This window comes from Sarcophilus harrisii, chromosome 2, assembly GCF_902635505.1.
Source record: "Sarcophilus harrisii chromosome 2, mSarHar1.11, whole genome shotgun sequence".
NCBI classification, from domain to species: domain Eukaryota; kingdom Metazoa; phylum Chordata; class Mammalia; order Dasyuromorphia; family Dasyuridae; genus Sarcophilus; species Sarcophilus harrisii.
The window spans coordinates 136,328,353-136,343,957 of NC_045427.1; positions in this window are offsets into that span (position 1 = coordinate 136,328,353).

The window sequence follows — 15,605 nt, forward strand, 5'->3', positions numbered from 1 at the left end:
ATTTCTACTATAACTGAGGTCAAGCAAATGAAAACTTGAGAGTCTAGGTGGGAAGTATCAATAACAATTCACATTCATATAGTATGTGGACAGTAGGTGGCAGCTCAGCCCAGTGTTTAACAGGGCATTTGGCCCTTTCCATTGGCAGTGCTTACTGTGAAGTTGCAGGCAAACTGCACAATGTGAAATGATTCAGAGGGTTATAATGAAGAAAAATCTAGTCCTAGGTCTGTGGGTCAAGGGCTTTTTCACCTTTGGGTGAAATGAAAGATCAGAGAGGGCAGAGGAGGAAACTGGTACCCAAGACACACTACAATAAACATTTATTAAACACCTGTCAAGTGTCAGTCACTGTGGCTAAGTACTGGGGATGCAAATAAGAAAAAGAAAATCTGTGCCCTCGAGGAGTTGTCAATCTAATGAAGGAAGAATATGCAAAAGGAAGATGCAAGGGAGTGGAGAAGAGTCAGCAGGAGCATGATGAAAATGATAATGAAGTTGAAAGTGATATACCAAATGAAAAAATGACTGGCATTTTGAGCCTCCTCAAAAGGAAGCAAAGAGAGAGAGAAACAATCTAGAGAACTGATAAGGTCTGCGAAGCAAAGTTGAAGCAATCTCCACAAAGATCACTTTCCTGAGTGGGGTGTGTTAAGGATGATGATGCAATTGAAACCAAGTCAAACACATTGTGTGTGTATATTGCAAGCATCAGTCTTTAAAGGGCTTGTGGTCTTGTTAGGGAGACAGCAATGAGTGAATGACTTAATGATAAAAGTATTTGTTTACAAATGTGCCAGGCATTGTCTTAAGCACAGAGGATATTGTGAGAATTGAATGAGAGTTTAGTTTCTATAGAGTTAAAAAATTTAAATTAGAGAAATGAAACTTAAATCAGAAAAATGAAATTGTAACCTAAGAAATGGAAGCTAAAGATTAGGCTGATGTGAAACAAGGGAAACAAAACTTATGGAGGGAAACAATAAATTAGAATAAGAAACATGCTGTTAGATACAGAAGGGGTGTACACACAACCAAATAAGGTGAATGCTAAAGGAAGATGTAATTAGGACTAGAGATTCATTGGGAGAATTAGGCTCTCCAGGTAGGCTGTAAGCTCTATGGTACCCAATCAATGGTGAATCAAGGGAAGGGACCTGTATTTCAGATATGTTTTATTGATTTTAAGTTTGTCTAATAGCTTAGACCTTCACTCTTGCAAGAACATAAAATCTTTTCCTGGATTCATCAGCGAAGTTAGTCAAGTTTTGTTTCTTACAGATATAAACAGGAAGAAATAAGACAGCTCTTTAACTTCACAGAGCTTGCATTCTGTTGGAAAAGACTATACATGGCTTAGTAGGGAGACGAAGCAAAAAGGAAGCTCCTAATAGTCAGCATGGTTTGAAATAGTCTGGAAGTGATACAGAATTCTGACCATTAAGATGAAAATTCAACTTGAGAGTCCAGGATACCAAGGGTTCAAAGTAAGAAAGAGTTGAGGAACATGGCTAGAGACCCGTGACCCAGCATGGTCTGGATATGATCAGGAAGAGTGATAACTCCATGGATATTTGAAAATTAATGGTCTCAGTTTTTAGTATTCTTTTCTAATTCTCTGCCAATCATGTCAGTTGTCAACAATCAATCATTTTTTAAGTGCCTGCTATGACTACAGTCCTGCCTGTTGTGTGGGGCTTTCATTTTGTGCTCAAAGGGACACAGAATAGACATCTCTAGTATCTTCTTTTCATACTCTTCTCCTAGTAAGACTTTAATTCCTGCTGGAAGCAGAAATTTTGAGTCTGGAGGCCACTCTGCTCTCCTCAAAGGATAAGGAGTCTTGACTAGAATTATATCTATCTACTCCCTTAAATGAGGTGTCCAGGTTCAAGGTAACTTCTGATAGTGCATTTATTATTGGGGGAAGGAAGACCCCAAACTTTATATCCAAGTCTTGACTTCCTCCCTACCAAATATGAATTCCACAATGAATACATCTAGGAATTATCAAAGAAACCCATTTATCCAATTTGAAAGTAAGAGAAAAATCAGAGAAAGTAGAACTAGGAGAATGTACCAGATCATAGATAGTGAAGCAGCTACCCTCTTGAAAACAAGATAACTTGCTATCAGAGAGAGAGGGAAAGGGAGAAGAAGAGAGAGTAAATCCTAGATTTCACCCAAGAGGAGCTTCCCCAAAGTCTCTACTGAACAAGCTGAAGACAGGGACATGATGGAAACTACCAGTTCTTCTCATGTTTTGCCAGTCTTTTTCTTCAGTAACTGTAAGAAAGAAAATGCCTTACCAAGAATTCCACTGACTGATGAATGAAGGAAAAGATTTTATTTTATTTTATTTTTAAGATTTTATTTTATGTTCTTGCAAGAGTAGGAGTCTAAGCTAGTAGGTGTGCCCTTGAAGCGCAAAAGCACAGTCTTTTACTCCCTATTCCAAAACATAAGGCTTCCCTGTTTCCCCCATTGACTGAATACTATGGAGGTTATAGTCTGTCTGAAGCACCTAACTGCCCCATGCGAGTCTCCACTCCTAATTACATCTCCCCCTCCACATGAGTGTTTCTTAATTTATGGCTTCCTATAACCCCCCCCCCCAAAAAAGCCCAAAATAAGTTTTGTTTCCTTTTGTTCGGTATCAGCCTAACCTTAAAATTCCATTTCTCATTTTTCTTATATAAGTCTCATTTCTCTGCATTTCTCTAATTTAAATTTCCTAACTCTGGAAATTAACCCTCATCCAATTCTCACAGAAATCTACAGTGGGATGGATCTCTTCGATCTTCTCTCTCAAAGCTGAAAGTAAAAAGCACCTGAAGTGACTCAAAGTTGAAAAGGAATTGAAAAAGATTTGTTGAAAACTTGGAGAAGACTTCTCTGTATCTCCTGTTCTTGCTAACTCTGCCCTTGATCTGATATTGACATCTACCCATAAGGAGAGAGACCACTATGAATGGGTTTTGTTACTGGGGTGACATTCCTTATAATTATTGTAATAGAATAGGTTATTGTAATAGACAATATTACATGGTAGGTCTAGAATTGTGAAATGAAGTGCTATACAAGGTCTATGTAAAAAAGTTGTTATGTTTTGAAGATTTGACAAATGAAGTAGATGATAATATCTTTACATACTTTGTCTCATCTTTCCTCATACTTTGTGTAGGAGGTACTATTGTTTTCCTTATTTTAATAATGAGGAAACTGAAGGTAAAGGAAGGTAAAGTAAAAAGTCTGGCTGGTAAGTATCTGAGAATGGACTAAAACCAGTCTTTCCAATTTCAATGTGCTATCCACTGAGCAGCCTTGTCCCTCATATAAGGAATACTATATAAGAGATGACTGATAAGATAGAAATGAGAACCTTTCCTTACTGCTTGTCTCTTTTAGAATATGAACTGATTTTCTAACCTTTGCTAGTTTATTCCCCAGAAAAAATACAGAAATCACAATGAGTATGAAGGAATTTTTCCAGATATGCAGTAGTGGCCCTTTCAAAACACATGTAAATTTTGTTATGTAAATTTGTTGGCAGTGTTTATATCCATGGAATGGCTGCCTATGCATTTAAAAATAGCTGACCTAGCAAGTGGAGTTTCTGAAAACAAAAGAGAAACTTTGTGTTAATACACCAGTGATATAAATGTAATTTTAATGAATTTAAAAATATTTTTCCATGAGGAAGGCATAGTACCCATATTATAACCTGCAACTGATGCAGAACAGGAACTTTAATAACTCTAATCCACCCATCCTGTTCCCACTGCCACATAGAGATAGACCAACCTCTGAGATTATCTTGATTAGCAAACCTAAAACAGATTGGACCCTGTATCTCCTCACATAAGGGCCTGCATGTGAGTTGGTTCTCCACCTGACACCTTCTCAACTCCTTGACAATTCCTCTCCTCATTCCCTAGACTTTATATTTTTTCCCTCTCCTTTTCCCTTCTTTTTCTCCCCTCTGACCTGAAAAGTTTCTGCTCCTGGAAGCATGTTGCTTAATCATGTATGATTTAGCTTTGCTTAGTCATATCATTTTGCTAGTCATATAGTCAAGCCCATAAGCCATTTCACATAATAAATGGCATCCTTTGGCCATGAAAAGTGTCTTGTGATTTCTCTACATGTCTCGAATCACTATCTTAAAATTACTACTTCTAACTAATATATTGAGTTAGTATGGTGTAATATGTACTAAGTACATGGGTTAGTATATCTAATGTCACCCATCCTGTCTCCCACTTCCACTAGGTGACATATTTTATCCTTTTCCCAGGATACTTCAGTATATTGAAGTCTAGGGGGATCCAGCATGTCTGCCAATGGCTTCCCTATCAAGTCTCTCTCAAATGTTGGGGGAGGAGTCCCCTGCTAACCACTAACAAACAGATTAGCTTTTACAGAGAAATATCTACTTCAAAGGTATAAGAACAAACATACAAACCATTTACCTCAGTTCCTATAAAATACAGTCCCAGTACTAAATTTAAATTTTTCTTGAACTTAATTATTTGAGTACCTTTCCTTGGTTCTAATTGTCCACTGGGAATCACAGACAATCCTTAAAACTAGGAAGGACAAATGAAATGTATAGAGAATGTCTAGGAGTGGCAGGAAAGAGAACAATTGTGTCAGTCTGCTATTGCAGCTATTCTGCCAGCCATATGGTAATAGAAGGGAGTCAGGGTGCTTTCATGTTAGGAATCAGGACTTGACACTAAATAGAGTCAGATGTAAATAAAATACATTAGGTTATTTGTATGGGGCATTCTCTTATCATGCTTCCCTGATCTTACTCTCTCTCTTATCATTTTGAAATCACAGGAAATTTTGTTTCATGAAAATTGTGTGTGTGTGTGTGTATCTATATGTAGGTATTAATAATATATGTATTAAAATATATACACAAATACATACATATAAACATATATATAGATGCACATATATATCAATCTATATTCATATCTATACAGTTAACCCTTCCACATCACAGGGGGGGAAAGGAGTTAGGGGTATATCTCCCCATGATCTGGAAAATTTTCACAAAATTTTTTAGCTCTTCCTTCATATCAGAGAAGAAGTCTGATTATTTTCTTTTTCTTTTATGGGGCGCTTACAATACCCTATTATAAAATTTGGGTATATTTATGGTATTAAAAGATAAAAATGTTGATAATATACAATACTAACTATATATTTTGTGTATTTTTGAATTTATAAACTTCTTTTGTTTCATCTGATGACCTTTACATGTTGTCTGCAGCTTCCACAAAATTCCTCAAAAATTCCCATTTAATTTCTTATGCCAACCTGTGATATATCAAAATTGCAATAGGGAAAGTCACAATATGAAAGGGATAACTGTGTATATACATATATCATTTAAATAACCAAGGAAAAGGATATAGAATGAGAACAGGGCTCAGGTCACAGATTTAGGGGTAAACCAAACTTAGGGTATGAGAGAAGGGACATGATTTAATAAAGAACTTGTAGGAGTACATTAGAAGGAGAACCAAGAGAGAGTAGTATTTAGGAACTATATGTATATATATGTATGTAAATATGTATATACATATATATAGTATATATAATTATGCATGTTCTCTATATATTATATATAGTATATGTATTTCACTCTGCCCCTCAAATACATATATACAAATGCAATTTTCATGTTTGCCACTAATTTGCCATATATTATTAGGAAAATAACTAAAACTTCCTGAACCTCAGGTTTCTTATTTGTAAAACAAGGATTTGGATCAGATTCTCCCTAAGGTTCCATCTAGTTCTATGATTCCATGATCTTCTGAGTCCCTTGTTTTATTTTCTGCATTTTAAATTAAACTAATAGCATCAGTGTCACTTATATCCATCCTTTCTTGCCATATATTCTGTCTTTGCCTCTTCCCCATCTCCAGTGGTTTCCTCTTCTTACCTTCTCTTTTTGACAGCCCTATTTCCTTTTTATTTCCATTATCTGTGTTTTCCATCTTTCACTTTATCTTTCACTTCTTTTCTTTGTCTTTTTGTTTTTACAAGCTCATCTTTAAGGGTCTAAGCAAACATACTATTGCAAGAATATGAGAAAGTCACTGAGTTGACTGTAGTTAAACATCAGAATAACTTGGCACCATAGCGCCCTTTTTTGTTCCTGTTGTCTCTCTTACTCTGTTTTATTTTCATAGAAATTTAGAAACAGAAGGGATTTTAGAGATTATAGAATCCAGTACTCTTACTTTACTTATGAGAAAACTGACATCCAGAGAATAAAGGAGAGAGCTTGTTAAGATATTATAGTTGGTCATGTAGTCAAGGCTAGAACTACTATAAATTTTCAATCCGAAAAAACCTCAGAGGTGAATCATAAAAGAATAAGAATTCCTTTAAATTTCTGACATGTTATCATTTAACCCTTTTTTGGAAATCCTCCAAGGATGGGAAATGCAAAACCCCAAAAGACAGCCCATTCTACTTTTAGACTTTTCTAGTTGCTACAGACTTATTCATTATGTATAGAGTGAAAATCTTCTCTGCAACTTCTACCTATTTCTTTAAGTTCTGCCCATTGTGGCTAAGCAAACCAAGTCAATTCCTTCTTCAAATATGTGGAGTTACAATTAGAATTGTACAAAACATATCAGCAGCTACAATAAAAAACTGCACGTCTTGGAATCATATCTACAGACAAGCAAAAGAACTAAGCCTGCGGCCAAAAATATCACATCCAGTAAAATTATAATTTTCAATGAGAAAAAAAGACATTCAACGAACTTGCAGAGTTTCAGGACTTTCTATCAACCAAATCTGAACTTAATGGAAAATTTAACATATAAGAGTCAATATCCAAGAACAATTTTAAGGAACTCGGCATGGACAAACTGTTTAAACATGGACAAATTTTTTTTTCTACATGGGAAATGTATACTTTAAGATTTACATCAACAATAGGATAAACTTAAAAGAAAGATTGGCAGAGTTAAGGTCAAAAACAGTAATCATATTACACAAATGAGGTGCAGAGGAAGAATAGACACAGAGGCATTAAAGCAGGGCTCATAGTACTGAAAACCCACTCACATCAGGAATGGGTTCAATAGGCAACACTCCATATATAACATGAAAGCTATAGCACCCTCCAAAATTTATGCAGAAATAAGGTGAGAGGGATGGGTGGATAGGGAAGCAAAGGATGAGGGACTATAGTAATTTTCTTCCATTTACTTTTTCTATTTTCAGTCTCTCCTCTCTAATAATCTTCTTGAGGTACAAATGAGTGTCACTTAGCTTTAAAACCATAATATTTTTTTCCTAACTGAAATCAAAAGCCATTTGCAATTCTACTGCTTCCTAGCCTCTCCATTTGCTTATTCTGTGTTCCAGCCAAAATGGAGTAACCTTTTCCTAACTTGACATTCCATCTGCTTCCTCTGTACATTTGTGCAAGCTGCCCTTCTCCTCCCCTTCTTTAAACACCCTCCCTCTTCCTTCTGATTTGTTAGGATCTTTAGTTGGCTTCTACTTTTGACTGAGGTTTCTCCTCTTCTATGAAAGTTTCCTTGATCATTTATTATTTGTGATTTGTCCTTTGTTTTAGAAGAGGACCAATAACATCATGAGGGTTATGTTTTGATTCGTTCATATATTGGATTTAAGTGAGGCAGAGTTGCACAGTGTTCATCCTTACTCTGTCCTCTAGATCATTGAAGACCAGTGACAAAACAAAAATTCAAGTTAACTGTTGATGGCCCAGCTTGTTCCCTTCAGTTCTTAAATTTATAAAATTATCTTGTATAATTTATGGGTATATCCACAATATAAAATCTTTGAGGGCAAGAACTCCTTCCTTTTTGTCTTGATATCCACAAGATCTAGCATAGTGTATCTTGCATATAGTAGGCATTTAACTTATTTTATTGAATTAAATGGGGTTGACCTTTGTATCTTATAGTCTTGTTCCTCTCATTATCCTGGATAAGTCACTCTGGATATTTTCAGCTTTTTTTTTAATCTAAAATGTGCTACCCATGAGTGAACACAATATTCCAGATGCATTCTGATCTCCCTTATTCTAATAATAATAATAATAGCTAGTATTCACCTAAGTCTTTAAGATTTGTAAAGTGTTTTATATTATCTAATTTAATCCTCACGACTATCTTAGTAGGTAGTATACCATTATCCCTAGTTTACAGATGAAGAAACTGAGACAGAGGTTAAGCAACTTTCCCAGTATCACACAACTCGTTAGTATTAGAGGCAAGATTTGAACTGAAGTCTTTCTGATTCTACCCATTGTGCCATCTACCTTCTTCAAATGTCCAGCATTTAATGTTATTCAGATTTGCAATTTCATTGGTTTAAGGAACTCATAAGTGAGATTGCTATCATCTCCAAGGATTGTTTTGGTTTTTACTCCAAGGATTGATTTTTTGCTTTCCCTTTATCCTTTTTGACCATAAATGCTGCATTTAACATTATTGACTACCCTTTACTCCTTCTAAACATTCCTATTTATTTCAAAAGTGTAACTATTCTTCCATTATCCCAGGTTCAAAATCTCAATAGAGAGGAACCAAAGCTGTCTAAATAGTGACTTTGCTACATGGCACAGTATGAATAGGCAAAAGGATCTTCTAGGGACCTTGAAATATCTTTCCTACCTTCCCTACCTTTCTTATCAGAAGCAAGCCAAATGTCAAAGTTCGTGAACAGACAATTTTCAGATGAAGAAATTAAAACCATTTCTTGTCATATGAAAAAAATTCTCTAAATCACTATTAATTAGAGAAATGCAAATTAAGACAACTCTGAGGTACTGCTTCATTCCTCTAAGATGACAGGAAATGATAATGACAAATGTTGGAGGGGATGTGGGAAAACTGGGACATTAATACATTGTTGGTGGAATTGTGAACTTATCCAACCATTCTGGAGAGCAATTTGAAACTATGCCCAAAGGGCATAAAATTGTGCCATTCCCTTTGATCCAGCAGTGTTTACTGGGTTTGTATCCAAAAGAGATCATAAAAAAGGGAAAAGGAGCCACATGTACAAAAATGTTTGTAGCAACCCTTTTTATAATGGCAGGGATGCCCATTGTTTAAGGGATGGCTGAATAAATTATGATATATGAATGTAATAGAATATTATTGTCCTACACGAAATGATGAGCAGACTAATTTTAGAAAAACCTGGAAAGACTTACATGAACTCATGATAAGTGAAATAAGTAGAACCAAAAGAACACTGTACACAGCAACAACAAGATTATGTGATGATCAACTATGATGGACTTGGCTTTTTTCAACAATGGGGTGATCCAAGGCAATTCCAATAGACTTGTGATGGAAAGAGCCATCTGCATCCTGAAAGAGGACTATGAGGACTAAATATGAATCACAACATAGTTATTTTCTTCTTTTTTGTTGTTTGCTTGCTTTTTTTTTCTTTCTCATTTTTTCCCCTTTTGAGCTGATTTTTTTTGAAGACCATGATAAATATGGAAATATGTATAGAAGAATTCCACCTATTTAACCTATCTTGGATTACTTGCTATCTAGGGGAGGGGAAGATGGGGGGAGAGGGACAAAAATTTGAAACACAAGATTTTGCAAGGGTGAATGTTGAAAACTATCTTTGCATTCATCTATTTTGAAAAATAAAAATCCATTGTTGAAAAAAAAAAAAGGAAGCCAAATAGTATACTATGGAGGATAGAAACCTAATGTTGGAGTCAGGATAAACTAAGTTCAAATGACATTTACTCAAGGTTATACAGTCCTTGACAGATCCTGGCTATGTAAACATAACCAAGTCACTTGCTCAGGCAACTTTCTGAGACTATAAATGGTAAAATACTTGACATTCTATATGGGTAAAGGGAATTTCATGTCCAGAAGCTCCCTCCATCATTGAAATCACAAGTCTTAATAAAACACACACACACACACACACACACACACACACACACACACACACCAGAATCCAGTATTATTGTACCAATTTGTTTTTCCCATACCTATCTCTGGGATCTATAATGGAATTCTTTTTTTTTATTTGGTACAATGACAAAATCCATATTTTCCATAGGTTGCCTCCTACTTTTTCTTTTGTCTTTTTCTTATCCTGATGCTATTTCCAGAGCTCTGCTTTCTCCACACTTCCCTTTGCCAATAAGAGCTACAGTTTTAAAATTGCTGCTGCTTTTCAATTTCTGGCATTTGGACTTAGCAGACAAAGAACAGCTTTTTTGCTCTGTTAGTAATCTGATGGTATGAAAGCTTTTAAAGATGTCAAACTCTTTAAGCAAATTTAAAAAATCATATTTAAGCTAATATAGCCAAATGTTTGATTATACAGAGACTGGTTATATAAATTTGTGAATAATCCAGGCCCTTTGCTTCTCTTCTTCCTCCTTCCTACCATCTGTTTTTTGAGCATTTCACTGCTGACTAACCCTAAACTAAAAATGAAAAGAAAGAAAAAATAAAATGCAAATTATTCATTCATACATTAAATGGATCAGTAAAATTTGTACCTTGCTTTCAGGTCTTCAGTACTTTTATTGGGTAGGAAGATTTAAGTGAGTGAGGAAAAATGAGGTTAAGTTTTTTTCTGTGGATTTAATTTTTTCACTTTTTCTGTGGAGCACAAATAGTTGAAAATTAATTGTAGATACCTTTGATAGTTCCCCCTTTACTCTAATGTTAGAGTTGGAAGGAATCTTGGAAATTATCTAAAATAACTTCCTCATTTTACAATAGAGCAACTGAGGTCTAGAAAGTTTAAGTGCCTTGCCTGAAGATATTTAATTGGAAATTATCTAAATTCAATTTCATTCTAATAGTAACATTCCAAAGGGCTTTTGTGATGTCATGACTATTTATAGACAAAGATTGATAGAGTCATATTGATTAGTGATGAGATCATGATCCTAGAGATATGGGCTGAACACTTGCATAGCATTCTCTTTTTTTTTTTCCTTTTTCTCTTTTCTTTTTATTTATTTAATAGCCTTTTATTTACAGGTTACATGTATGGGTAACTTTACAGCATTAACAATTGCCAAACCTCTTGTTCCAATTTTTCACCTCTTACCCCCCACCCTCTCCCCTAGATGGCAGGATGACCACTAGATGTTAAATATATTAAAATATAAATTAGATACACAATAAGTATATATGACCAAACCGTTATTTTGCTGTACAAAAAGAATCAGACTCTGAAATATTGTACAATTAGCTTGTGAAGGAAATCAAAAATTGCATAGCATTCTCAAGAGATCTTCATCAACCAATGCCAAAGCATTGATCATATACCTAAAGTTGAAGTCAATCAATCCCTCTCTAGCTGAACTTCCAACTGAAAAAGAGGTTTTGAATGCCATTCATTACCTCTCATGTGGCAAAGGGCCTGGTGCTGATTCTATTTTCGTTGAGATTTACAATCCATGTGGTCCACTGCTTTTACAAAAGTTAACTGAAATGTTCTGTGTTATATGGCAAGAGGAGGTGATATTCCCCAGGTCAAGGTTTCCTCCACTGATCTCCATAAAGGGAAAGGAGAGATATTTTCCTGTGACAATCACAGTGGGGCAGAGAAATCTCTCACTTGATCATTGCAGTCCAGATGCTAGCCAGAGTCGTCCTTAATATTTCATCCTTCACCTACAAGAAGGTCATCTACCCCAAAGTCAGTGTAACTTCATAAAAGGGTGGAGAAATGGCCAATGTGGTATTTGCTGGTTGACATGCAACATTTGTTGATCTAAGACCTTTGAGAGATGTTGTGAGAAATACTGAAAAGTTAGGTTTCCACAGATTGTTGCAAGCTTCAAAGTAATGCAAGACAATAACTATTATTGACCAGCAGGTTTTCAGAATATGAGAACTTAATGAAGGTTAAGTTTCCACCGAACAATTAAGTTTCAGTCTCTCAGAAACTTTGAATACACAAGGACTTGGAGAGCTAGGGAGGCAGAAGTGGACTCAGGCAATCAGAAAGTCTTGTGGTTTTGAGAAAACTACAAACTCAAGATACTAGCTGATGCAGCTTAAACTGCTCTGGTCAGTGACCAGACTAGATCAAATCACCACTGCTCCTTCTTACTAGGGTAATTGAATATTAAACAATACACCCTGTGGGAGGAGTTTTCTGCCATTTTTGAACATGGGATGTATGATGAGGGCAGGGGGACATGCTTATCCATAGTTAGGGGTGACCATACAGTGGGCATATCAGAAAGATGGTAACCCAGAAGGAAAGGGACCAGTCCATTTTCTGAAGGGAAGGGACTATGCCAAACTAACAAGTATAAAGCTTCTCTAGCTTCTGTACTCAGTGCTCCCTATTCTCAAAGAGGGGCAAAGCCCTCTTCTGGCCAGAAACACTGAGGTGATTCCTTAAGAGTCTTCTTAACCAGTCTTCCTTGCTATCTGAATTTCAGTGTCAAGCGAGTTTCTAACACTGTCCATTGTGGGGGCCTGTGGGAAATTATGGGGAAATGTGGCTGTCCGGATAAGTTCATCTATCTGGTATCTCGGTTTCATGATGGCATGCTTGCATGGGTTCTGGATAATGGCCACTGCTCTCACACTCTCCAGTCACTGATGGATAGTAAAGCAGGGCTGTGTGTTTGCTGCCACACTTTTTAGCATGATGTTTTTAGCAATGTTTTTGGATGCCTTCAATGAGGATCCATATGACATCAAGAGAAGCTATCTCACTGAATATAAACCATTTAATTTGCAAAGGCCACCAGCCAAGACTAGAGCAGAGGGAGGATTGGTGCGTGGCTTTTGGTTTAGCAACGATTGTGCACTCAGAACAGCTCTGGGGCTGAGATGCAACAAAGGACGGGCCAGTTCTCTTCTGCTTATGCTCCTTTTGGCCTACCAATTTACACCAAGATATCATATGCCATCCTTTTGTGGAACCATTGTTTACAGCAAATGGAGACATTTTGAATGCTGTGGATAATCTACTTACTTTGGCGGTATACTTTCCAGTTTTGTCCACATAAATGATGAGTTGCCAGAGATAGCTCAGTGTTTGGGAGCCTCTGAAATAAAGGATGTGAGGGAAGAAATATTATGGTGCCCACCAAATGGAAGGTCCACAGAGCCATAGATGCTTGTGAAACCTGGACAGTATACCAGTGCCATGCCAGGAAACTGAACTGCTTCCATTTGAATTGTTTTATGAAGATTCTGGAGATCACCTGGGTAAGAGAAGGTACTGGACACTGAGGTCCTTTCCCAAACTGAACTGCCAACCACCCAAGCCCTATTGAAAAGAGTACAGCTCCAGTGTTCTGGGAATGTTGTTTGAAGGCCAAATATAAGTTTTCCTAAAAGGCAATTTTATGAAGAACTCGCACAAGCAAGTGCTCACATGGAGGTCAAAAGAAGTGATATAAGGTACTCTCAAGATTTCTCTGAAGAATTCTGGAATTGATTGTGAGAAATGGGAGACACTGATACAAGACTACCCAGCATGACATGCCCATATCAAAGAAGATGCTGTGTTCTATGAGCAAGGAAGAAATGTAGTAACTCAAAAGAAATGTGGGATGCACAAATTTAGAAACATCTCTGCTCCAAATGTTTAAACTTATAAACTATTTTTACCTGATCTGTTGCGTAGTCTTTCAAAACTGTTCCAAGATCATACTAGTCTCATCAGTCACAGTTGGACACACTGTACCTTGATGCCAACACAATAATGTCATTTTGGGACTATTCTAGAATGATGGATAACAACCAACGACTAAAGGTGATTTGGGGAAGTATCCCCAAAGAGGGTGCCATTTAAGGATCATGAAGTCATACATTTAGTGTTGTAAACAACCTTAAACTCAAAAAATCTGACCCTAGTTCATTATCAATGTTTTCAATAAGGGATTTATAGCTCCTTCATTGGGTCCTAGAAGGACATAATCATTAAGTCCATTGGGGTTAGCTCAGAGAATAGTTTTGTTGTATTATCCTTTATGTTGAGATGATTTTAGGTGAACAATTTGCTTCTGGGCCTCTGAAATTATTTATCTTTGTTGACTGGGAAGGCTTAGGGAGTTAGCTTTTTATCGGATATTGTGATAAAAAGTTGTTACATTAACCTCAAAGAATATATAAAAATTAAATAGGCTTAGAGCAGCAGGGACAGGAGTAAAAATATGTATGAAAAATATCAGAAACATAATAATGTAATATTTTCCATTTATGTAACCCCCAACAATATTTTCCCCATAGAAATCTAAGGAAGAGAGTGGCACAAGTGTTACTTTCACAAATAGGGAGACATGACTTAGAAAGGTTAATTGATTTGGCCATTATTATTAATCTGGTTTCCTAGTTTCTGATGCAGTGTTAGTACATGGCATCATTTCCTTGAAGGGTTGAAGGAGGGAAGGAAAGGATCTCAAAGTAAAGTTCTGTGCTATAGTAGAAAGAAAAAGATCTATCAATTGAGGAATGACTGAAGAAGTTGTGGTATATGGATGCAATTCAATTTTTGTTACACATAAGAAAAAATAAATATGATAGATTCAGAGAACTATTGAAAGACTTTTGTACTATTGAGTAGAATCAGGAGACAACTTACTTGATGACCACAAAATTGTGAGGAAAAAGAGCTTTGAAAAACTGTAAAAAACTTTGATGAAAGCAACCACTAATCATGAATTCAAGTGAAAGATGATGAAATATATCTCATATGTCTTGATAAAAGAGGTGATAGACTGGAGCTATAGGATCAGACATACATTCTGATCTAAGGCTAGTATCTTGACTTGCTTTGCTTGACATGAATATTTATCATAAGAGAAGGCTTTTCCTGAAGATAGAAAAATTGGTAGTGATAGATATAAAAATGAAGCATCAATAAAATATATTGAAAATTAAGATCACCTGCAAAGAGAACTATGAAAACTGAATGTGGATCAAAGCATAGTTTTTTTTACCTTTTTGTTTGCTGCTTTCTTTTTTGTATTTTTTTCTCTTTTGGTCTGATTTTTCTTTCACAACATGACAATATGGAAATGGGTTTAAAAGGATTGGACATATTTTACTTATAGCAGATTGCTTATTGTCTTGGGGAGGGAGGACATAAGGGAGGGAAGGAGAAAATTTTAGAACACAAAGTTTTACCAAAATTAATGTTAAAAAATCTTTACATATATTTGGAAAAAATAAAGTGCTATTGAAAAAAATAAGAAAAAATACAAAAAAAGAAGAAGAAAATTAAAAAAAAAGAAAAAACAAAGAAAGCAAGGCTTGGCCTCAGTATATAATTTTGCTCCTGGTGAGTATGGCTAACATGTCACAAGTAGTTAGTTTGAAGAAGTTGCACAGGAATAAACATCCCACCATTATAAGAACTTGGAACACTGAAAATCAATCAGCAAATATTTATTTAGCATCTCCTTATGTGCCCATTATTATGCTAGGCTTTATGAGAGGATAAAAAAAGTAGCTTCGGCTTTAGTTTTATCAGGATAATTAGATAACATAGAACAATTAGAGAAGTGTAAAGTTGACTGAGGTAGAAAAAACACCTAATTTGGAGTTCATAAAAGCATA